General features: G+C 37.6%; 1 long non-coding RNA gene across 1 annotated transcript in view; it reads left to right on the forward strand.

Moving 5' to 3' along the window:
- Positions 1-742: 742 nt before the first annotated feature.
- Positions 743-26,244, forward strand: part of LOC308342340 — a 55,068-nt gene continuing 29,566 nt past the window's right edge. Inside the window, exons 1-3 of the long non-coding RNA XR_013966774.1 lie at positions 743-993; positions 1,481-1,556; positions 23,813-23,861. This is a non-coding gene — a long non-coding RNA (uncharacterized lncRNA). The remainder of the gene's footprint in view (positions 994-1,480; positions 1,557-23,812; positions 23,862-26,244) is intronic.

A 26,244-nucleotide genomic window follows, 5' to 3' on the forward strand; every position in this document is an offset into this window, starting at 1 on the left:
CGGACCTTTTTACTATAACTTTACTTTGTCCAAAAAAAAAAAAAAAAAAAAAAAAATTCAATAGCTTGTCTTTGTAAATTACTTGTAAAAAAAAAAAAAAAACAACCTTGTCCTCGTAAATTGGAGACTTCTCCAAATGCATATGCATCTCCACATGCTCTTTCGTCAGATTCCTCCATAAGGAACAGTAACTCCCACCTCCCGCCTGGGAGGGATGTTTAAGGTTCTAAAGCTAACGAGGCCAGAGAATGGGGCTAGTGTTTCAGGGAGGGACATCATAAATATTCTCCTTGGTCCTCTAAGGGGGATAAAATTATTTAATACACAACCACGTATTTAATGTTTTAGGCAGTGCAAGATGCGCTGGAGACCTGTACAATTTGGACAAAGGACATAAAGATAGTTTATTTCGGTTTAAGAGTCTTTTCTCCATCCTAAGTGGCACTTTGAAACACCTATCAAAATCAACAGACTTGATTCTTTTGAAGGAGGTAATTGGTTGTTATAGCTTGAATGTTTATGTGCCCCCCCCTCCCCCGGCCCAATTCACATGTTGAAGTCTTTAGCCCCGGTGTGACTTATTTGGAGATGGGGCCTCTAAGGAAGTAATTAAGGTTAAATGAGATCATGAAGAGGAGACTCCGATCCCATAGGATTAGTGTTCTTATAAGAAAAGACACCAACAAGGCTTGTTGTCTCTCTCTCTCACCCCTGGCACGGAGAAAAGGCCATCTGAGGACACAGGGAGAAGCTGTCTGTTTACCAGCTGGGAAGAGAGTTTTAACAGGAACCCGCTATGCTGCCACCTTCATCTCAGACGTCCAGCTTCCAGAGCTGGGAAGAAAGAAATTTCTATTATTTAAGCCATCCACTCTGTTGTATTTGGTTATGAAAGCCTGAGCGGATTAATAGTTATTAACCTAACGTTAGACAGAAGCTCAGAGCACAGGGGACACAGAGGTTGACTCGCTGAACACCAAAGCCAGGATACATGTAAGAATCTAAAAAAAAGACTTAATCTCTGGTGTGTGGAAATAAGATCAATTTAGATAAATGAAACTAACAATAGGTTGTAAGTTTTATCAGGGTTTTGTTTTGTTTTTTTTTTCCCAAACTTAAGTGATTAATTTGCGGAGCTTCTGAAAAAATCAAACTCTTGAACTTCAAGGCCAGAGAATCTAATTTTGGCAACTGGGAGTAGGGTCTCTGTGCTTTATTTTAAGAAAGCATCCCAAGTAATTCTGATGATTAATTGGGTTTTGGAAGCACTAATCTAAGTATTATAGTGCTTACTTTTTATTGTTTCTTAAAGAAAGACATTGCTCATTTTCTGTTCTTCTTAAAATGAACATAAAAATGCATGGTGGTCAAACTGACTCACATCTGAGCCATCGTCTCTTATAATTAAGAAGGAATTTAATAAAATCTTGTGCTCATACTATCTCTTTATCACCTCATTCTTTTTAAATTCTCTTTTTAGGAAACTTGCCTTGGAGCATGACTCATCTTTTATTCAGCTTCAGAAGAAACATTTAAGTCTTTGTTTCATTTCCAGGGTAAGTTTTGATTGCTTTAGAGAATCAAGAAACAATAGATTCATCTTTCCCCCACAGGAATATTTCAGAATAACAGACCCTGATTTCATTTTTAGTCTCTTTTGTGCTATTCTTTGTTCTATTTGTAAAGAAAATTTTCTTCTCCCTCTTATTCCCTTTCCCTCTCCTCACCACCTCCAACATTTTCAGACACTCTAATTTTTATGTGATCTCATTTTTATAATTTGGAATTTGATCAAAGCTATTAAAAAAGGGAGCAGATGCTTCCTGGAAAATGCTGTTGTATCTTTGTTTTAGAGATTGTTCTATATAAGCTTCATGGATTTTTTTATTTTTCTGATTATTTACCCTTGTGTATGTCTTAGTTTGATTCAAAATCGACTATGATTGACTCTTGTAATCCTCTTTAAAACATTGTGGGGCTGACGTGGCTTTCTGTTTTATTGAATTGCATGATATAGCTGTGCTTGAAGGGGAAAAAGTAGTTGAATATTGGCAATTTCATGTGATCCAGCCTAATAATATACTTGGTGGCTGAATAAATGGAACCTCAGACAGAATAAGTGATTTTGCTCAAGGTTATCCGGATGTAAAAGAAAGAATTAGTTTCAATGTGCTCTTTCCCCTGAACTATAGTTGTTTCTCTTTATTTTTTAAAAATTTTTTAAAAAGATTTTATTTATTTATTTGACAGAGAGAGACAGCAAGAGAGGGAACACAAGCAGGGGAAGCAGGAGAGAGAGAAGCAGGCTTCCCACCTAGCAGAGAGCCCAATGTGGGGCTGGATCCCAGGACCCTGGGATCATGACCTGAGTGGAAGGCAGACACTTAACGACTGAGCCACCCAGGCACCCCAGTTGTTTCTCTTTAAAAAATATGTATATATTTACCAACATCTGCAACCTGTTTTCCTTTTTTCCACTAAATTGAAAACAATAAGATCTTAAGTTGTGTTACTTAACTTCTATAGCACATGCATACAGTTCTGATTCATAGAGAGGACACACTGCATTGTTATTGGTTTACATCAAGCAGGTTATTCCATGTTGCTTTGTAAATAGTTTTAAATGAACACGCCTTTTTAAAGGTGAGAAATAACTGTTATCATTTCTAGAACTTAAAATTACAGTATAAGGAATTTTGAGATGGGATATTTTTGTGTGTTATAATGGAAATGCCTAGTATATAAAGTAAAAAGGTGCTAATGTTATTTTATCTATGTGATAACTATTATGTCTAGAAGCTGCTGCAAATAATCAGACCAAAAGGGAAGTAGTCATAGAATAAGATCTAAGTCCTGGAAGTTTGTTCTACTAAGATTGCAATTAATAGAAATGTTGTTAGAGCTTTGGATGGAATACCAAAGTGAGGTTCTTGAAGTCATAACTGTTGAAGTAAACTTATTATTTAAATATTCTGGTTCCTCTTACTTCCTTGTATTCATATCCCTTCTTGTGTAACGCTGCCATGAGCAGGTTGGCCTGCCCCTCCTCTTGACTCATGCTCCATGTGACTCATTTGGCCAGTGGAATAAAGTAGGAGTGATAGTGTGTCAGCTCTGAGCAGAAGACTCACTTCTGCTTATGCTCCAGAGAACTGGTTCTCAAATGGGGGCAATGTTGGCAATATCTGGAAACCTTATTTGTTGTCACAACTTGGGGAATTTTAATGGATCTAGTGAGGAGAGGCCAGGGATCCTGCTGAAAAGCCTGTAACTCCCCACAAGAAAAAAATTATTCAGTCTAAAATATCAACAGTATTGAGGTTGAGAAACTGTGTTCTTTATAGATTCTGTCATCCTGCAAGAAGGTCATGCCTAGACTGGCCCTCAGGTCTTAGGAGGAAGATGAAAGACACATGGAATAAAACTAACTTGCAGAAATATGAGCCAGCCTGTCCAGGTAACTGACACTCAGCTTTGTGACTTATGAGAAACACTCAGCTTTGTGACTTACGAGATTTAATATAAATGATTTCATATAACTAAGTCTTGAGGGGGTTTGTTAGGCAGCAATAGCTAATTAATACAAGCTTGCAGCAAAGAAAAGGTGAATGTTGGGTGGCAGAGTCACAAGTCAGTAGACATGTTAATCAATTACCAACCGAAAGATAAAAAAATTAAACTATTGCAGTACTTAAGCCCTACCAAGAGAATATATTTTAAATTTTTTTCTGTGAAAAGAAATTCAGTTTGAACATTTGTATAATGACATTTTATAAGTCAAAGAATCAAGAATAATAGTATATTAACATAAACAAGAACCTCTGTTCTTATTAAACTAAGTAATTACTATTAAGTATACTGTATAAAATTCAGTAGCATCCATATTAATTAGGTGCCTTCAGTCCCAGGCATCATGATGAGCACTGTAACTACAGGGAAGAAAACAGTGCTTGCATACAGTAAGCTCCCCATACAGCTGGTATATTCAAAACTTTGTATTCATGTATTTTTAACGAGTGTATCATTGATTTAGGAAGAGTTCCTAACTTAAACAAATCTATTCTTGAAGCTCCAAATATTAATCTCTGCTTTTTCTTAGTTTTTACCCCTCTTTTCTACTCTCTATTGGTATACTAGGGGCTATTTTTACCTCCTCAGCCAACACAGAAATGAAAAGAAGATTAAAAAAAATACATGTCCACATACAAGTCAGAAGCACTCACACAGAAACGTGGGTACATGTGGAGGTATGTGACTGATAATCAAAGATTAGTAAGACAAAGGCAGTGGGGAAGTAGGATTCTGCCTAGAAAAGAGGAGTAGGGAGGCCTCATTCCTCAAAGACAAGAGGGGAAAAGGTTGAATTTTTCTATCACAAGCACTGGGGAGCAAAGCTAAAGAGACCTATTACTGGCTATTCTCCAATATATATTCCTCTTTCTTGGTCACCCCTTGCCTGTGGACGAACCAGAGTTCCACAATTCCAGAGACTGGAAGTTTCACCGAATGAAAAGATCTTGGAAACCGCATAGGGAAATGAGAATATTAAAAAACAACTCACTTGCCATTTGGACTTTTCCTACAAGCAGGTACAACAGGGAACATGTAACACCACATGCAATCCTAGGTAACCATATTTTTATTGCTTTGTTGAGCCTACATTCTATTTTCACCTGTGACACATCGATACATGCATTTCATGCTATTTCAAGATTTAAACATTTCTCATTAACTTTTCATTTTCAAAATATTCTTTGTCAATAATATAATTAAGTTTGTGATTATTCCTACTGAGGTCTGAAAATATGAAATCTTAGAAATGTTGTTTTTTTCCTTCTATAGTAATCCAACATATTTTCATAGCAGCAAGGCAGAATTCCCTGGTAGCATGGTTTCTATGCCTCCCACAACAGAAAGGCTAAAAAAAGGCTTCAAGTAGAGAGACTATGCATTTTTTCTAATTGTGGCAAATTAAAGTTGGGGTGATGAATAGATCCTAGGGTGAATGCCTTGGATCCCCTCTCTTGCTATTTATACCTGCTGTAAACATTCTGCAGAAACAGGACAGACTGACACCCACACTTTGAATTCAAGAAGGATGATTCCATACATACACCGAGAGGGTATGAAAATGTGTATTACTCACATAGCAAGGCTTTGTGGGAAAGCAAGGCAGACTTCTCAGGCGGGTCTAAAAATGGCCCAGCAAAGCAGCGAAAGAAAACTGGCTGGAGGTTTTTGTGGTAGTCACAAGGGTGTGACTGGGGTCACGATCTCACAGGTAGCAGGGCATCCGTGGTGTGAATTCCTCTGGCTCCCCAGGAAGGAGCCCCCGACTTTGCTATCTGCTTGCTGAGATATAGGCAGAAGGGGAAAGGGCGGAGTGAGGCTTAAAAGTTTTTTGTAATCAAACATCAGAAATGGAGTCAAGCTATTTCTTAACATACCTTTATGGAAAACCCTTTGGGTATGGATGGGACAATGGGACTTGTTCCCTTGTTTGAACATGGGAATATATAAAATGTGATGGGTTATCACTTGTGATTTTGTTACATGGTAAAGGTGAGGCTGTTGCTCCCGTGAAAAATAGCTCAGTATCTATATACATATGACCCCACCCACACTCATTCTCCTCTCCTGCTGAGCTTGAAGGAGCAAGCTGTCATGCTCTGAGCTGCCTATGGAGAGGGCCACCTGCAGGGGACTGTGGGCGACTCCTAGGGCCAAGGGCTTCAGGCCTCCTGCTCCAAGGAATCAAATTCTGCCAAGAGCCACAACTATATGAGTTTGGAAGATAACCCTGAACCTCAGATGACACCTTGATGGCAGCCTACAAGATCCCAAAGCAGAAAACTCAGTGTCCAGACTCCCGATCCAGTAAAACTGTGAGGTACTTAATGTATGTTATTTTAAGCTGCCAAGTTGATGGTACTAGATGCCTCAGCAATTAATATATATAATATCACTAATATACCAAGGCATGACAATTTTTTTCTAGACCTCTCCCTGTATCTTTTGGTGTGAGGAAAAGATATCTGATTTTAAACAAAAGATACTTGATAGGATTGTGTTTTTATTTTGTTTGAGTAGATGGCAAAGATATTAAAGCCAGAGGTGGAGGTCCTTCAACATAGTGGAGGGTCTCAGGATGGAATGGACAGATAAGAACTTCAAGGGGGAGAGAAAGGAGGAAACTACTGAGATAAGCATGGCATCTCAGGTGACCTCAAGCAGGGTTCTGCCCTGGGAATGGGAGGGCACTAGAAGCGGTAATTAATAAGATGTTTGTGGTAACTGGATGTAGGCAGTAAGAGATGAAGGAATCCAAGGTAATGCAGAGAACTTTGAGACAGTGGCATGCAGACAGTGACTAAATTATTCATAAAAACTGGCCAAGTCAGTGAGAGCTTGATGTGGGGAGAGGATTACTTTTACATTAAACATGTTGAATTTGCATGGACTAAAAATAGAGATGGGGTCAGGACCAAAATTCACTCCTCATGGATTCAGCAGACATGGCACTGAGGACCTTCAAAGGTCTGCCACTGCATAAGCCCTGGGCATAAAACAGAGGAACAATCCAGTGAGTAAGTAGGTACGTTCTCACGGCACCTGGGTGGCTTAAGTGTCTGGTTAAGTGTCTGCCTTCGGCTCAGGTTGTGATCCCAGGGTTCTGGGATCGATCCCTACATCAGGCTCCCTACTCAATGGGAAGCCTGTTTCTCCCTCTCTCTGTCTCTCTCTCTGTCAAATAAATAAAATAAAATCTTTAGAAAAAGTAGGTATATTCTCTGCCTTTAAGATGTTTGCATTCTAGTTTAGGCAGACATGTAATGGGTACATTCATACATTCCTACTGGGTGCGAGTTCCGTGACAGAGGTAGGATGAACACATTGTAAAGCCAAAAAGTTGGTGAGAATCTTTCTCGTCCTTCAGGACTCAGTTCGGGCTGACTCTTCCCCGACCAGGCTCTCCCTAATGCCCTGTGGCCTCAACAGAGCACCCTCATGTACCTGCCCCCTTCTGTGGTGACTGTTTGTCAATACCTCTGTTTTTCTTTTCTTACTAGAATGTGAGTTCCCTGAGGGCCCGATAGTCTCTTTCCTCTCTCCTTTGTATTCTGATGCCTCACACAGCCCTTGTTACAGAGTTGCACTCAAAGGTCCCTTGTTGAATGTGTTATGGTTGGTGGGGTAATTAACTTGTTTAAGGTGTGATTTGCACAAGGAAGGAGGGATTGGGCCCATTAAAAAAAAAGCCAGAGCCCCAGGGAGGGCTGTCTCTGGTACCTCTTCAATAGTCTTCCTAAAGCAAGCCTGTCAGCTCCCAGGACACACAATGTGATGGGCCTATTAAGGTTTTGCCTTTTTATAAAAAGTGACTTTAGATGTGTGGAATGTCGAATTGGCATTGTTATCCAAGGATACTCATTACCAGCTCAGGAGGCGTCTCCCTGTGGGCATATATAACCCTACACCCGGGAGAGGCCTTCATGACTCAGGCATTCCTCCTGCCATGCTGCAGGCAGGGGCACTGTCTGCCGCATTCGGTATGTACACTTCCGGGGTCTTGAATTGACTTGCAGCCTGTGGGGGCTTGTGGAAAACAAGCAAAACAATAGAAAAAAGCCAGACTAAAATCTGAGGGAAACAGCTCCTGTACCAGCTCCTGTACCAGCTCCTGTACCAGGTAGTGACGATCGTTGGCCAGAGAAAATAATTACCTTTATGAATGAGAAGGTCCCTTCAGTGTCCCACTTTATTCTTTCTGAATAATGAAAACTATAACTTCTGATGTTGAATGTTGTTTTCTTTCCTTGAAATCTCAAAAGACAGACTTGGCAAATGTTTTCTAAATGTTTGAGCTGTTTTGCCACCCACCCCCCCCAAAATGTGTTTCTCTATTTGGATTTAATGTTGCAGATTTTTGTTTCATTGAGGTGATATGGATAGAATAGCAAAATGAGCATAGAGCATTTTCTGTTTCTTGGTGTTGAAACCTTCCTCAGGGACACAGAACGTGGTAAAATGAAGTGGAGTGCTCCAAAGAACATGCCCTAAAGGGATTATCTGCTGAGTGGAGAAAGGAGTGGTGGTAAGTGAGAATACCCAGGCGGTGGATAATCCAAGTTAAGCATTTACCCACAGTCATTTAAACTGTTGCTTGTTGTGCACTGCAACATAGATCAATTCCTATACAGGTTCTAGTGTAAGGAAAACCACAAGGAAAGTTTAAGGTTTGAGGTGATTTAATTCTTCCTAGTGCTATTGGTAAATTCCTAAAAGAAAATATTTGGATGAAGGTGGCCTAACCAAATGTATATTAGAAATAAATGCAGTTTTTCAAAAAGAGGTCATTTGTGCCTTTGATTTATAACTAAGTCCACTGATGGTTACACAGCCACATGCTCTATCTTAACTAACCTTAGTCTAAATAGTGACAGAGAGCCAGAAATTTAGCAGGCTACAATATTTGGGTTTCATTAGAGTGCCTCTTATTAGTCACTCTGCCTGGAAAAAGGCCAGTCCTGGGTAAAAGATCAGATTCTTCATGATGCCTCCCAACTGAAGGCAACCGTTTCACACTCCTTCAAGGCAGAGGTTGATCCGAGACCAAGAGGGAAGGGAAGGAGACAGAAATCTATAGTTAGAAACCAAATATTTTTATAATAAAAGGTCATCTCTAAATGAAGATCTTTAAGTGGGAATTTTATTATTGTTCACCTGTCCTTTCTGCCCTTTTTGTGTTCATTATTTTCGGTTTGGATCCCTAATCTCTTTGTCCAAGTTTGGAAGAAGCCATATCGGCAACTGATGAGGAGGACTGCATATAAACTGGGGAATTTGTATTTGGATCTGGGTGCAGAAGAGATTTTAGACTTTCTTCAGAAAGGATATAAATATGTTTACATAGATATTAGCATTTCTAAAAATAGGTATAGATATTGGGCAGCCAAAGGGGTGAACTGTAGTAGTCATCAAGGTTGACTTCCTAACATTCCACTCCAAATGATTTGCACAAGATAATCATGATGTCTCATTTCCTTTGTCAATCCCAGGCAAGGAAATTTCAATGGAATATTACTATAGTGCTTCTGGAAAATGGTTTCCTGCTTCTCCAAAAGATACCCCCCAAATTATATGGTTTCATTGCTGACTCTGGAAGTTGTAGCTCTGGTTGTATGTAACATGTGAAATTTCTGCAGCTATCTTTTAACACTTTGAGGAATGGTCCAGCACGGGAGATCAACAGGAATCATAGAAATGGAAATTTGGAGTCTCTGACTGTGGACTCCATGATTTAAAATAATACATTTCATTACTGCTTAATCCAACTGGATTTGGGTCTTTTCTTATTTAAAGTAAAAAAATACTGGCTTGTGAATAGGTTATACATGGGCTGTTTTGGTTCCTTTAATACAGTGGGACCTGATGTTTTAGTTGATCTGCATATATCCACTGGGTATACATCAGAAGTAGAGTTGCCAGGCTTAACAAATCAAAATACAGGATACTCAGTTAAACTGGAATCTCAGATGGACAAATATTTCATGGGATATATACTGAAATTTAACTTTACCTGGGCATCCATATTTTATCTGACAACCATAATAAGGATATCTTGGTGATAAGCTATAAATAGATACTTTTTATGCTCCCGGCTATTCTGGCTGCTTACTGGCAAAGAAGACCATATTACTTATGGATGACAGTGCAGAAGAAAGGTGAGTCAGAGTCCTTGGCGCTCTTGTTTATACTGGGGGTAGGGAATTTAGATTATGTGTGACAATTTTTTTTTTTTTTTATGAAGAGCCAGATAATAAATAGTTTAGGCTCTACAGGCCTCAGTGTCTTTGCTGTCACCATTCCTCTCTGTTATTGCAGCTTGAAAGCTGCCACAGACAATATATTAATGGGGAAGTATGGCTATGTTTCAATAAAACTTTATTTAAAAAACAGATGAGCTATATTCACCTTGCAGGCTGTAGTTTGGTGACCCCTTATCTAGATCATCCAATGGGAACTGGTGATGGGACATGACTTGCTCACCCAATCCCAGAACAGTCTCTCTTTTTTTTTTTTTTAAAGATTTTTATTTATTTATTTATTTAACAGAGGGAGAGAGATCACAAGTAGGCAGAGAGGCAGGCAGAGAGAAGGGGAAGCAGGCTCCCTGCTGAGCAGAGAGCCCGATGTGGGGCTCGATCCCAGGACCCTGAGGTCATGACCTGGGCCAAAGGCAGAGACTTAACCCACCAAGCCACCCAGGCGCTCCCCAGAACAGTCTCTTAATACTTCATCTCTGATCCTATAATGTGCTAGATTGAGTTGCTGAGTTAGAAAATTTGATAAAGCCCCATTTAAAACCCTGTAGAGCCCAGGGCAATATTTACAGCTTCTATTGTTGCCCATATGCCAAAACCTTGATTAAATAGAACCTTCCTTTTCAATACAGAAATGAAGTGTGGAATTGGAGGGGAATGGCAGACAGCAAATGAAATTATAGGGATTGCAATGTAAGAGGCAAGATCCATTGTCCTAGTGTTAATCATCTCTCCCTGAAATAAATTTACTGCAAGCAAAATAAGAACATTTTAGATTCAGAATGACACAATAGAAAGAAATACCAACTCTAGGAATAGTAGTAGATCGTCAGAACAGGGTACTATGAGCAAAGTTTACTTGTGAAAGAATAGCATATCCAGGTTTGGTAAATCAGAAACATTAAATTACAGTTCAAGATGTAAGAGACTAACTGGAGGTACCTTTCTGGATCACAGACAAAAAGTTTAAACAGATAAAAGTGATGATAATAAATATGGAGAAAATGAGGCAAATTTCTTTTAAGGAGATAACAGAGCTCAGATTAACTTATTTCACTTAGCCTAATACCCTCTAGTTCCATCCACACCAAGTGAAATAAATCAATCAGAGAAGGACAATTACCATAGGATCTCACTCATATGTGGAATTTAAGAAACAAAGCAGAGGATCATAGGGGAAGGGAGGGAAAGATAAAACAAGATGAAATCAGAGAGGGAGACAAACCATAACAGACTTTTTAAAAATTCAACTAGCCAACTTATAGTACATCATTACTTTCAGATGTAGTGTTCAATAATTTATCAGTTTCATATAACACCCAGTGCTCATCACATCACATGCCCTCCTTAATGCCCATCACCCATTATCCCATCCTCTTTCCTCCAGCAACCCTCAATTTTTTTTCTGTAGTTAAGAGTTTCTCATTGTTTTTCTCCCTCTCTGATGACTTCCCACTCAGTTTTCCTTCCCATTCCCAATGATGTGCCTGTTTCTTATGTTCTACATATGAGTGAAACCATATGATTAATTGTCTTTCTCTGGTTGATTTATTTCACTCAGCGTAATCTCCAATTCCACCCACATGGATGTAAACAGTAAGTACTCATTCTCTGATGTCTGAGTAATATTCTATCATATAAATATACCACATCTTTACCCATTCATCTGTCGATGGACATCTCAGATCTTTCCGCAGTCTGGTTATTGTGGATATTGCTTCCATGAACAATAGAAAGCCTCCCTCACAATCAGATGCACTCGGGCAGGGCCCACTGTCTGAGTTGTAAGAAGTTCTCCTGGAAGTCTCTCATGTGCACTCAAGCTCAGAGCCCTTGCTCTAAAGAAACCAGTTCTCACGTCGTACCCTGAGCGAGCAGACTTCACTGCCAAGAGCTGTACAGCACGGAGACCCCCAGAGCCCTCACTGAGTGATTCTGCCCGGCAGCCCTGGGAGACATGTTTGGGACCCTGGCTGAGTGCTCCGCTGAGTGCTATGTTCTGAGAACACAGTTCCTACAGTTCCTCCATTCTAGGAGAAGACACGGAGTGTGAAATTTCTCACTGGGCGAGTGTCCTCAGTCCCACCCAGTCGCTGGGTGCCCAGAGTCTGAATGCAGCCATGAATTCCTGTGATGTTGGCTGGATCCCCCTGCCGCGTGCACCCGGCATCCAGCCCCACCCGTCTCCCTGAGACAAGGTAGTAATGAATCCCCGTAGGGTCTCGTTTGGACAGCATTCTAAATCTGGCCAGTTTGATTGTCCTAAATATAACATATAAGACTGGGGGTTGGGGTTCTGAACACATGAAGATTCTCTCTCCCATCATCTAGTGGAATCGTCTTCCTTTTATGGTCAAAAGCTGAATTGCTTTCCCTTTATAAAGCACAGCTAAAAAGGAAAAAAAAAAAAAGGGTGTAGGTGCCCCTTTGGATCACTGCATTTGTATCTTTGTGGTAAATACTTAGTAGTGTAATTGCTGGGTCATAGGGTAGCTCTATTTTTAACCTCTTGAGGAACCTCCATACTGTTTTCCAGAGTGGCTGTACCAGCTTGCATTCCCACCGTGAGTGCAAGAGAGCTCCCTTTTCTCACCATCCTTACCAACATTTATTGTTTTCTGTCTTGTTAATGGTAGCTGTTCTGACTGGTGTGAGGTGATATCTCATTGTGGTTTTGATTTGTATTTCCCTGATGCCAAGAGACTCTTAATCATAGGAAACTGAGGATTGCTGGGGAGGTGGGGAAATTGGGTGATGGACATTAAGGAGGGCATGTGATGTGATGAGCACTGGATATTATATAAGACTGATGAATCACTGAACTCTACCTCTGAAACTAATAATACACTATATGTTAATTAATTGAATTTAAATTAAAAAAATTAAAACAAAAGGAGACAACAGAGCTCATGGAACAGAATCTATAACAGAATCTAGAACAAAAAACAATAGCAGAAATAGTTCCTGACCTGAAAATAATATGGTTCAAGAAATCTATAAAAAATTTGATTATCTAGCCATATTCAGAATATATTTAAAAATATCTTATAAGCATCCAAGTAAATATAAAAATGAATATAATTTATATTGACATTAGATCTCTTTCCACAGGATTAGCTTTCAGAAAACAATAAAATAAAAAATTTCTACCTGCTCTATCTTGGGGTAGCCAAATTTCATGGGTGAAATGTACAAGACATTTTAGAAGTTTATAGAAATAAAAGCAGAATTTCCATCAAGTTATCCTTCTTACATAGATGCTTTCCAATTACTGAAACAAACTTGAGAATCTAAGAAGAGGTTGTAGATAAAAGAGACTAATGATAAATATTTTAGCCAGATAAACCTATAGAATTACTAAATATTTATACAGTTTGGTTTCAGATTAAATACATTAAAAATACGTGGAAAAAAGCCCAGTGTTTGGAAAGCATTTTTTTTTTTAAATACAGATTTAAACACCCTAAATTACATTACAGAAAACAAGGAAAATTGCAGGAGAGTGAGAAATAATGACCAGATGTATATAGAAAGAAAATAAAAGCCCCGAGATTCTCCTTAAATAATTATAAACTTTAAAAATCTGCTTATTGTTTTATTTCAAAATTAGATAAATATAATTTTGAGCACTTAAAAACACGAAATACCCACTAATAAAATTAAAAATTCAATACATACCAACTAAATTACGACAGAAGTTATAGACAAAATAGATTTTGTTTTTATAGTCCCCACCTCCCCTAAATAGACTTGGGAGGAAAAAATGGTCTTTAAGAAATACATCATTTAAAGATAATAATGTCCAAATGAAAATGAGCCCTTTAAAATGTTACTGTCCTCCACATCATATATGGGGAGCAGCATAAAAGGGGAATCCTGTTTATTACATATTTTCAGACTTAGTCCAAAACAGAATGGAAGCTTTCCTGTTCTCACACATCCTTTGGTCCTGCTCTTGATTTTCTCCAACCCTCTCTATGTCTCACTTCATATCAGCTTCATAGTGTTACTTGTTTTACACCAGTCTCCCCTCTTGGAGACATCAACCATGATGACAGCAATGGTGTTTCAGCATTGCGTGGCCTGACTCCTAGAACCATCTGACACATCAGTCCCCATTAACTATTTTCCTACTTACTCTGTGGCAGTCAAAATATTATGAAAAGTTATTAAACTAAATGTAAAATAAAACTTATTAAAATATAAGCACACTCATGTGAATTAAAGAACAAAACTTAACCATATGCTGTGAATAATTAAGACGTGGTGCAGTAGGGTTGCCAATAAAGACATAGGTAAATGTATATTTGGCAAATACTGATAGAAGTGTACCAGATACATTTCTAAGACCAAAACATTAAGTAGAATATTCACTATAAATTGATAATCCATTTTGAAGCCATAGCCAAAATTAACTCCAGTGTGTCAAACATCATATTAAAATATTATTTTAATTATCTTAAAATATATAAAACAACAAAAATAGAAGGAGAAATCAACATTTCAGATCAAGTTTATAAAAAAGGTTGCAAGGACATAGGAGATATGAATGGTAAATTACTGAAAATATGCTTCAGTGATGCTGACTCTATGGCATCTGTCTGAGGTCTTTATGACAATGAAGATGCTAATAGCAATAAATCAAATAATTTAACCACAAGAATAAATATCAGGAATTTTTCTAGATATTCTAAAAATATCATCTATCAGAACAGCCTGATCAGGTAGACATATTAATATCCATTTGAAATGTAGATATCTGAGATTATGAAAGGCTAAATTAACTTATCCTTGATCACATAGTCTTTCAAAGAAATGGACAAAATTTGAAATTGTATTTGTATGATTCCAGGGCTCATGGGTTTTCTATCATGCTGTGATGCATATTATGCTCAAAGACTTTCATCACCATAGTAGGAATGGAATGAACATGAATCATGGCTCCTCATTGAAATATTACACAATAATAAAATATTTATTAATTCTTTATAATAATATTTTGGTTATTTTTATAGACATTGAATAGGAAATTGAAGACAATTTAATCCTAACTGTGCAAACAAAATAGAAACCTTGTGTTTCTTAAAAAACCTTTTTGTGTTTTCTACAGAACGAGTAGCTTTTGCCTTTAAAAATTAGCTCCCAAATCCACCCCACCTAGGGTTTGGTAGCATTTTGGTAGGTCTCAGGGATCCTAAAATAGGAAGATTTCTGGAACATGGGGTCTAGTATTGCAGAAGAGTTGAATAAGGCACTGACCCATATAAAACATTATCAAAAATGTTTTTTTTTTTTAAATGGGAAGTCACCCTACCTCCAATTTTTCTGGCCTCTGATTATTATTGATCATTGGTTATTCAAGAATATTGTTTTATTAAAAAAACTTGTTTGTAAGTAACTTTATAACACAATTTGTTAAAAATATTGCTTCTTATGTTTAGATATCTGAAAAATAAGATATCTTCAAAGCAAGCCATTATTCGTCATATTTCTGTGAAGACAATTTTTTTCTTTCTTTTTTAAAAAAAGTTAACATATAATGTATTATTAGCCCCAGGGGTACAGGTCTGTGAATCGCCAGGTTTACACACTTCACAGCACTCACCATAGCACATACCCACCCCAATGTCCATAACCCCACCACCCTCTCCCGGCCCCCTCCCCCCGGCAACCCTCTGTGAAGACAATTTAATGAGAAATATAAAATAAGCTCTCCCTGTTGGAAAGTAGCTGACAGATTACTATCATCCTGGGCAGGCTTGAAACATTTTAGGGTTGAAACATTTTGTTTCACAGAATTTGGCCTTGCTCAGCCCTTATGGAGGTAATGTGTGGGTCCTGGGTCTTATCAAACATGTTCTGCTTAGCGCAGAGGAGGGATTATAGTTCTGGAGATGTCACTGCAATGCTGGGATAGTTAGATTCAAGTAAACTGACAGGCCAATATAGGCTTTTATTTCTTTTCCCAGTAAAGGCTGGTATTCCTTTCCCACCGAATTGGATGAATAAGTGATTTTATGATCAGATTGCGGTCTCCCCCTTACAGAGAGTAGAGCCTGAATCATACTAATACTCCCACCAGCAATTTTTATTTCAGGCCTGGAGTTTTAATTTGAAGAAAGATGTGCCATGGTGAGGAATCCAGCATCAAGTTTTATATTGCAGAGAGAGCCTTTTCTTAAAAAAAACAAAACAAAACAAAACAAACCTCGAACCCTCATGTATTGCTTTTCACTGTGTGGATCTCTAGCAGAGCATGCTGAGTTGGCCATCTAAGACTATGCAAATCCCTCTACCACATATAAAGCCCGCCTTTCCTGTTGACTCTGGTATAGTGCAGTTCGTGTTCACAGCTCCTACATCAATGGTTTGCAAAAGCAATGGGAGCATGTCAGTGCCAGAGTTAGCATGTGCTTCTGATGACTCTGGAGGTATATTACCTTCCAAATAAGGCAGCTTCCCAGAAGACATAATCATATCTCTCGCTCCAGACATCCCAAAGGCCAGTGATCCTGACTGCCTAGTGATGCACAAAAAAATTGTACAACCTTCATTTATGAAAGCTGCCAAACTGTGTAGCTGTTTTTTTTTTTAAAGATTTATTTATTTATTTGAGAGAGAGAGAGAGAGTGCTGGGGGCAGGGGGGGGGGCAGAGGGAGAGAGCGAGCAAGAATCCTCAAGCAGACTCCACACTGAGCGTAGGGCCCAACTAAGGGTTCCCTCCCAGGACCCGAGATCATGAGCTGAGCCAAAATCAAGAGTCAGATGCTCAATTGACTGAGCCACTCAGGCGCCCCAACCTGTGTAGCCTTTAATAACTACTTCTAAGAGTTAATTAACAGGGGTTGCAGTTCTGCTCAGCAAGTACTGAATGTTTAACATTTTAATAATGAAAGATTGATCTGGGATCTATTTTTAATTTTGAAAAATACTCTAATAAGAGATTCCCTAAGAAGAAGTGGGGAAACAATATGACTAAGAGACCAACCACCCACAGTAAGTTTATGAGGTTAATTGAGGGGTATGGCTGGATAATGGAATTTCTAAGAATATACTAGGCACAAGATGGAGAGAACATATGAGAAATGGCTCTCAAGTTCAATTCTTTTCTTTTAGTTTTTTTTATAGCTTCTAGAGTTCTGGGTCAATATCCTTGAATAAACAGTGAGACCGTACATTGTATTCAAGTCACCTAACCCATGACCAACCAATTTTATTTCAGTCAGGGGGAGAGATCATGCTTTGACACACCAGCAGAATGACAAAGTCTGTCATAGCAAGGAGAGGATAAAGATAAGCTCTTCCAGCACTTCCTGAGCTGAAAAATAATAGATGCTTGATCCTTCTCCAAATCTGATATTACAAAGTTCATCTCTAACCAGCCCGTGATTGCTTTATGTGGAAATGGTTGAGAGACACAATAAAAGAGATCCCATGAAAGGCAGAGTTTGATACTCACATGGTGCTCAGTGTATTATTTCAGTTGGATGTCTTGCTTTCTGTAGCGTTCAGAACTGATTCAAGAGCACTACCGGCAAGCTACCATGTTGCAAAGGTTGAGGTTCTAGAAACATTCTGAACAGAAGCAACCTGAAAGCCATGATATATTGAGAGTGTTATTGGTCACATTAGACATGCAACAAATATGTGTGAGGCAGGAGGCTTGATGGTAGGAGGCATCTCATTTCACTGGCTGGTCTGAGTATTTTGGCTAAACTTAGGTCTGTAATACAGAATCTGTTATGAATGGATGCAGCAAATCCAGTGAGTGAGAAACAGAGAGTGCTATTACAAAATCATTGCACAGAGACAGATAGAAAGACACACACACATGCAAACACATTCACAAGTGGTATTTGCGTATCTTTTGAATTCATTTCCCTCCTAAGAATTTCTGGAGATGCTGACCTCAACACTTTTCACCTGAACTTTTGTAATACATTTTAAATTATTTCCCAGTTCTTGAGGTGCCTGGGTGGCTCAGTGGGTTAAGCCTCTGCTTTCAGCTCAGGTCCTGATCTCAGGGTCCTGGGATCGAGCCCCATATCAGGCTCTCTGCTCAGCAGGGAGCCTGATTCCCCTCCCCACCCTCTCTGCCTGCCTTTTTGCCTACTTATAATCTCTGTCGGTCAAATAAATAAATAAAATCTTTTTAAAAAGTTATTCCCAGTTCTTAGTCTACCTTCCACAATATGCAAAAATTGCTATCACTAGACATAGATTTAATCATGTTACTTAAAATCTTCAAAACAAAATCTACATTCATAACTATGATATATTTAAGCCAGACTAGGACATTTTGTGCCTCCAGCAAGTTAATAATTCATTAATCCTTCAAAGCAATGTCTTAATATTTGTTTATGGATTATTTATGAATGAGGCTGAATATCCATGTGAAAAGGGAGAGAAGAAAGCACTCAGCCTCTCTCTGATTATCACACTTAATTCAGCTCTGGTCCCAAACTTGTATACCTTGTTCTGTCAAATGAAAGTCCCATTACTAAACAGACCAAATTTTCTTAAGAGAGAATTAGAATACTCCCAGAATATTCCTATGATGGAGCAATTTCACTCCTATGCATTTTCCCAAGAAAATGAAAACATATGTCCACAAAAAATAATTATACAAAAATATTTGTAACCATCTTACTTATAGTTTTCCCAAACTGGAAAACAAAGTCCTACTATTTCTCAGCAGAAAAAAGAATAAACGAATTACCAGACATTTCACACATTAGAATACCACTCAGTAATAAAAAGAACAAAGCAACATGGACGAATCTAAAAACAAGCACATTAAGTGAAAGCAACTAGGCACAAAAAAAGTATATATGCTGTATACATTCCTTTGTATCAAACCCAGATACAGGCAGAACTAATCTGTAGTGGAAGGACAGATAGTGTGTGTAAGACAGAATTAATTAGAAGAGGCATACGGCACTCTTGGAGATGGAGATATTCTTTGTCTTGTTCTGTATCTTGTTTCATAGGCATACACAGTTGTCAAAATCTATCCAACTGAACATATAAGATCCATGCACTTCATTTTATGTTAATTTTATCTCAGTAAAAAAGGCAGTTATTAGCCATTTGTTGTTGCTCAGAGGGATACCTTCTGGGGTATCATCCCTTGTCTCAAGTAGCTAATGAGTTTTCTCTAACACATTCAGATCTATTTTTTTTTTCCCTGAGAAGAATCCCAGTAAATATGTTTTTCTATACATCATTACTTTCTAAGAAGTTACTGGCACCCAGTGATCTTTCACAGCCCCATATAAATAAATGCATTGAACAACTACCCATCTGGTCAGTCCAAACGTGGTCTCTATAGCTGAGGATCCTGACAAACTTATCCCAGCCTGCCATTCTAGCTTCATCATCAACACCGCTCAACACCTGTATTCATTTCACCCACAAAGAACAGCTGACACTTCCTGAACATATCTGCAATTTATCCAGTGTTGCATACGGAGCATGGCTGCCTGGGTGGGACTCTCCCCTTTCACATTCACTACGTTTGTAAATGTTGCTGGACTACCTCACAGCTCTACCCTCATCTTAACTCCGTGTGAATTGGGAATATGGAGTCTAACTCACAGGATTTTATGAGTATAAATGAATGTGTGTATGTGGTTTGGAACAGAGTCTGGGTGGCTCATTTGGTTAAGTGTCTGTCTTCAGCTCAGGTCACAATCCCAGCATCCTGGGATCGAGTCCCACTCTGGGCTCCTGGCTCAAGGGGGAGCCTGCCTGTTCTGCTCCCTTTGCCACTCCTCCTGCTTGTGTTCTCTCTTTCTCTCTCTCTCTGTCAAACAAATAAATAAAATTGCTAAAAAAAAAAAAAAAAAAAGAAGAGAGTCTGACATATAGTCCCTTATACGTGTTACTTATTAATATTTCAATGTTATTTCTGATTTCACGCATTTGCTCTTGTTTTTAAAATTCATTATTATCTTCCATCCCATTTACTTTATTGTTAAAGGATTATCTTCTTAGCTTGGATGTCCTTAAAAAAGGGAATTTACATTTTTTACAAAAGTTAGGTTTGCATGGAACATGGAACCATATAAATGGAATGAATTATATTCATGGAAGGTTTTGAGATATTCATATATTTTTTTTTTCATTCACAGGACAATGTTAAGACCATTATGAAACTGATGTTCTGTTTCCTAGAGTTTTGTTCTCAGTATGCCTTCATGTTAAGGTTGCCCATTTATTTCTTGCATTTTATTTTAGGATTACTGTTATGGCACAGGTGAGCGAGTGAAATACTGGGTAAAGATCTTCTCTGTCACACTGACAGCTGTTTCTACATTCCACCTGCTCACAATTTTCAAAGATCTCAGTCTATAGAGTTTTCTCCTCTATCTGCTTTCTCCCCTTCCTCTCTCTCATGTAGCACTTTTTTTGTTTATTTTAAGAAAATTTATTTTGCAATATGATGACTAAACCTGTTAGTGGTAACAATTTCATATGGAAACTTTAAATAAATGTTTGGGTTGCTTGTTGCTTTTTGTTCCTTTCTTTGTGTAACAGTTACATTGTGATATAATTTACTTACCATCCATTTGAAGTACACAGTTGAATGGTTTTTAGTATATTCACAGAACTGTGCATCCATCTCCACAATCAATTTTAGAAAAATTTCATCACACCCCAAAGAAACCCTGTTCCCATTAAAAATCACTCTTCATTTCTCACCAATATCCTACCCTCAGCCCTAGGCAACCACTAATATACTTTAGGTTCCTACAGCTTTGCCTCTTTGGACATTTCATATAAATATATTATATATATTACAGAAGTGTTCTTTAAATAATCTGAATATGGTTTCTTGCTCTTAGCATAAAGTTTTCAAAGTTCTTTCACACTGTAGCACATATCAGTACTTTTTAATGGCTGAATATTCCATCATGTGTATATGCCACATTTTATTTATCCATTCATCAATTAATGGGCCCTTGAGTTGTTTCTATTTTGTGGCTATTATGACTAATGCTGCTATGACATTTGTGTACATAAATTTTGGGGTGGACATATGTTTTCATTTCCCTTGGATATATAAGTGGAGTCAAATTGCTGAGTCATATGGTAATTCCCTTGGCTGATTCTTGAATACATAGTCATCCTTCAAAATCCAACAGCATTTTTACTTCTCCACTTTCCCAAAAAGAGTTAGTAAATCACAGCATCTTATCTGCTTTCATAACATTTTATACATAAATGTATTGAGTGTTTTCTTGTTATTATAACTATTAGGTAATAAGTCTGTCTCCCCACTCATTGTGAGTCTCTGTGTAAGGAAATAAATTTTATTCATCTTTTCCCCCCAGTAACTAGTGCATAGTTTTCAATAAATGGTCAAATAACAAACTGAGCATATGTGAATAATTTGTGACTTAGTCCAGTTTAATAATTAAATCGATAGGCATTACACACTGTGGGTTAGGCGCTGTACTGTGCCCCGAAGGTACATGGATGGGTAAAAAGTTGTTCCCATTCAAGAGGGCAAAATAGAGAAAAATGCACGGGAAGGTTCCACACAGACACCCTGCCCACACTGGCTCACAGGGCCATGCCCACTGATCCTGATTGCCTAGCCTCTGGCTGCCTGTGCTCTGCAGGAAAGGAGATGGGAAGAAATGGGGGAAAGAGACAGGACTGATGGAGCAGGAACTGGCCTGCCAAATGGAAACTGAAAGGTGATGAATTATAGGAGGCCCCAAGCAGACCAGCAGGAACCTGTTTGGTTTTTTTTTTTTTTTTTTCCCCTGTTAAACATCATTTTATCAAGGTCTTTTAAGTATTTATTTATTTAGTTCAGTTAGCCATTGTATAGTACATCATTAGTTTTTGATGTAGTGTTCAGTGATTCATCAGCTGCATATAACACCCAGCACCCATCACAACACATGCCCTCAGTCTGTTTCCCGGAGGAGTCCATAGTCTCTCATGTTTGTCTCCCTCTCTGATTTCTTCCCATTCAGTTTTCCCTCCCTTCTCCTATCATCCTCTGCGCTATTGCTTATGTTTCACATATGAGTGAAACCATACGAAATTTGTCTTTCTCTGTTTGACTTACTTCACTTAGCATAATCCCCTCCAGTTCCATTCATGTCAGAACCTGGGTTTTAAAACAGAAACTTTTTCAGTATGAAGAGATTTGTGTTTATTACAAAGGCAAAGGTGAAGTTATATTTAGGAGCAACCTATTCACCAAAAGTGAATGGACCAAAACATGGGCAGGAGGGCAGTGGGAAAAGTGGAGCTCACATTAAATCTGAAGATGTTCGCAAGTTATTTATTCACAGCATAACACACGTTTGTTGAGCAAATACTAGGGTACACACTGTGCTGGCCCTTGGGAAACAAAGGTGAATAAGGAAATTTCATAACCACTGTATGCATACACAGGGATTGCATATATACGCGTATTTTTTCCTCCTTTGTGAGGCACCCTTGCAAATTTAATATTAGCTTTTGGGGGAAAAGAGCATAGTGCTAAACACAGAAGTCAACTGTCAGATTCATTCCAATATTTGGAATGTAATAATATGAAAAAGGTATGTTCTAAAATAGAGGAAACATGTTGTACAATATACTATATATGTTACATGTATCTATAAGATACTTATGTTACATAAAATTCCTAAATAAATGAACCTGAAAGATACTGAGTGTGAAGTGTTTTTTACACATGATCTCACTCATTCTTTATATTCACAACCATATTAGGGTAGGTAACTGAGATTGAGCTTGTACAATGTGCTGATATATTTTCTATGCTATTTTACCAAAAACTCCACCAGATAGGTGCTATATTATAGATGAGAAAACAGAGGCAAAGTCATTCACCAAGGTCATGAATTACTAGCCCACAGTCATAGAGTGAGTGGGCAAGCCAAAATATTGTACCGGACAGTACATGAGTATCTCTGCTCTAACCATTAGACAATATTACTTTCTATATAAGGTGGATTTTATACTTATTTTACAAATGAAGAAACTAGAGATGAGAAGGAGGGATAGGATATTCATAAGTAGTTCAAAAGAAGCTCATAAGAAATTAAACCTGAATTTTAACCCAAAATTGTGGATTCTAGTATCTGCACTTTCCTTAACTATATTTTTGCTGCACAATAAAGATTTTTTGAATGAGTAGTTGAGTAAATATGCTACTATAAAAATTATTTTTGTTTTAAATAGATCTCTTGGCAATATATAATTTTAAGTCTCTCTGTTGCATATCTTCAGGACTATGCTATGTTGGTTGGGGGATATATTTAGGGATGGGAATTTTTCATGATACCCTTCAAATCACATTTGAAGGAATTTGGGAACACTCTGTCCTGAAACACATTACCCTTAATGTTAAGCTACATGTCATTAATATGGACTAGCACATTAGGCTTATAAAATATAAACATTTTAGCCTTTAACATACATTGAGTTTTAAAGTGCCTCACATATGATTATCACAAAAGCACATTTGACTTCTGAGTGAGTTAAAAGAGCACTCTGTTTGAGAATATATGCTAATGATGGTTTTGTTGTGTGTAGCAATTTGTGTGGAGCACCGTCACTAATGAGATACAAGACATTTCCAAGTTATAAACAAGAAACTAGAGCAAACACAAGAAACTAGAGCAAACTAGAGCAAACTGTTTTAAAAGTGACAATGGAGTCATTATTAAGAACATGTTCTGTCCTCGGAAATTTAAACTCTGTGCTCCTCTATTCTCTTTTGCTCACCATTGGAATAATATGCTTTGTCTTGAGAGTGTTACTGTCCAACTTTCACAGAAACTTTTCCTTGAAGTCCTGAAAAACAATGTACTTTTTGCATATAGTCAATCATTTCTTAGTACCCTAACAGCATGTTGAGGGGGAAATAGAAAAAACCCAGGATATTTTTAAGGGCTGCATTCTTTGGTTCAGGTAAAGGATTTCATGGAATTAATGACTTCTGTCTTTTCTTTCTCAGGAATGTATATAAAGATATATTCGTTCCCATTGTTGACAATTGCTGCAAAGTAAGTAGCAAGATATTTAATCACAATACCTTTAAATAACACAAACTTATTATCTCACAGTTCTGGAGGTCAGAAGTCTGAAGTGGACTTTGATGGGTTAAAATAAGGTTGTTGGCAGGGCTATGTTCCTTCTGGGGGTTTTGGGGGTTAATCAATTCTTTTGCCTTTTCCAGATGCTATAGGCCAACTACATTTCTTGGCTGATATCCTTTCCTACCTTTTTCAAAGCCAGAATCTCAGCACCTTCAAATCTCTCTCAGACTCTCTTGCTTCCCTATTTTACTTCATAAAATCTCTAGTGATTACATTGACATCATTGGTGTTGCCTGTCACAGTAGAACAGGAGCAAATATTGGCAATTTTTGTCTTTTTTATGATATGAGGTTGGCCACCACATGTACAGAAGAAAGCTGATTAAATACTCTGATGATTGGATATACTCTTGCGAGATATGTCAGAATATTAGCTTTTGGTGAAATTCATTTATGAGCTTATTCTTTCAGGACTGTAAACTTCAGAGTCAAATAACAAGAAGCTTTTCTTCACACATGAAGCCAGAGTTATCATTTGTCAGTATGCCTTATTAACCAGATATTTTTATAGAACTTGAGTTGATGATACTAAATAATTGGGCAGCTTCTTTCTTACCTTTTGATATTAACATTTCAGGCACATTCATGAAGGTGTTCTTAAATAGCTGGTGGTATGAGACATCTCTAATTCAAATTTCAAATTTGCTTTAATTGAAGCCACATATATATTTTAATATTAGAAACAGGAGAAGAAGAAAGGAGAAAGTTACTTGACACCTATCAAACACAGGATATTTTAGGGTCTCTAGGAATTTGGAGAAATTGAAAAATATTTTAGTCCCTAGAATATCATCTAATTCAAGAAGGATTTCAAGCATGCAAGGATATTTAAGAAGTATTATAAAACACATTTAAAAAATAAGGATCTTATACAAAGATATTTTTATCTTATGGCACATTCCAATAATAAAGAGAAGGATTATAAACCTCCTCTTTGCTCAGTGGAAAGGATGGTGATGACAATGAATGATGTTTGCCTTGGGTGTGGGAACAAGGAACTGGAGTCATATGGATCACACATTTGCTCTCCCTTTATTTAATGTTTTGTTTGGATTCTTCTGAATGAACACACCAAAAAATACTAGGCTTTGTTGAAAACAGGTACTTTTTATATTATTTCTATTTTCTTAGTACCATTAAAAGATAGAGTGGGTTCTTCTGTTCTTCCAAGGAAGTTGACAGGTATCTTGCCAAAAATGCTTTCTCTTAAATGCATTCATAAAGACCATGGGAGAAGTATATTACCTTTTCTTATTATCATTTCTAAAGTTATTTTATTATGGTCACAGAAAATAATAAAGCCATATTCCTTAAATGGTTTTCAAGGGCGAATGACAAGATATTTTGTTTTTTAAGCTATAAAAACAAAAACAAAATAACTCAAAAGGAAGAAAAACAAGCAAAAAATTCTAGAACGGGCCACAGAATACATTTCATGATAGGGAAAAGCCATGAATAAGAGGATATCAAGTACAGCCCTGGGTAAATGAAAAAAAAAATCAAAATACATGAAAGAAAAAAATTGAAAAATGTGAAAAATCATGAAAAGACATAAATAATCATAGGAAATAAGTTCTGAAGAGCAACGAACATTAGTTAATTACTGCTCATTAATTACACATATGTCAGGGATGACATATTTGAGTATTTAGCAACACTAATATTTAACACAAATATTTTGCAGTATTTGCATATTTCAAAATTTTGTATATCAAAGTGTAAATTAGGAATCAAGGGATGCATTTAATTGTAAAAACTAAACCAAAAACATTTTCTTTGGACAACATATTCTCAGAATAATGCAATGGAGCCTCTATATTAATGTAAGGTAAAGGGACAAAGTAGTAGTGGGCTGCTCCAGAGAAGGCTACTGAGGATACTCTCAGGGGTAGAAGTGTGGAGAGAAGAAGAGGCATAAAAATACAGGTCACATGAGTGTTTAAAGCAGGAAGAAACAGAGAAATTATTAAACTCTTTACATGGAGAATCAACTTGGGTTTATTTTTAAGGGACATTTTGCAAAATTTTGCTTGGTTTCATCTTTGCTCTACTTTCAAAAGTATATACTCTCATTCTTGGATTGCTTTTTAGGCATGCCTGAATATAAGGTCTGGGAACAGTGATGGTCTAGTAAACTAGTTCTCTGTAAAAAACAAAACACAACACGGGGGACATTGGGAGATGGAGCAGAGAAGTGAGTTGGGGGAAATCAGAGGGGGAGACAAACCATGAGAGACTGCGGACTCTGAGAAATAAACTGAGGGTTTTGGAGGGGAAGGTGGCGGGGGGTG

Source organism: Martes martes (assembly GCF_963455335.1).
Source record: "Martes martes genome assembly, chromosome: 4".
Lineage (NCBI taxonomy): Eukaryota > Metazoa > Chordata > Mammalia > Carnivora > Mustelidae > Martes > Martes martes.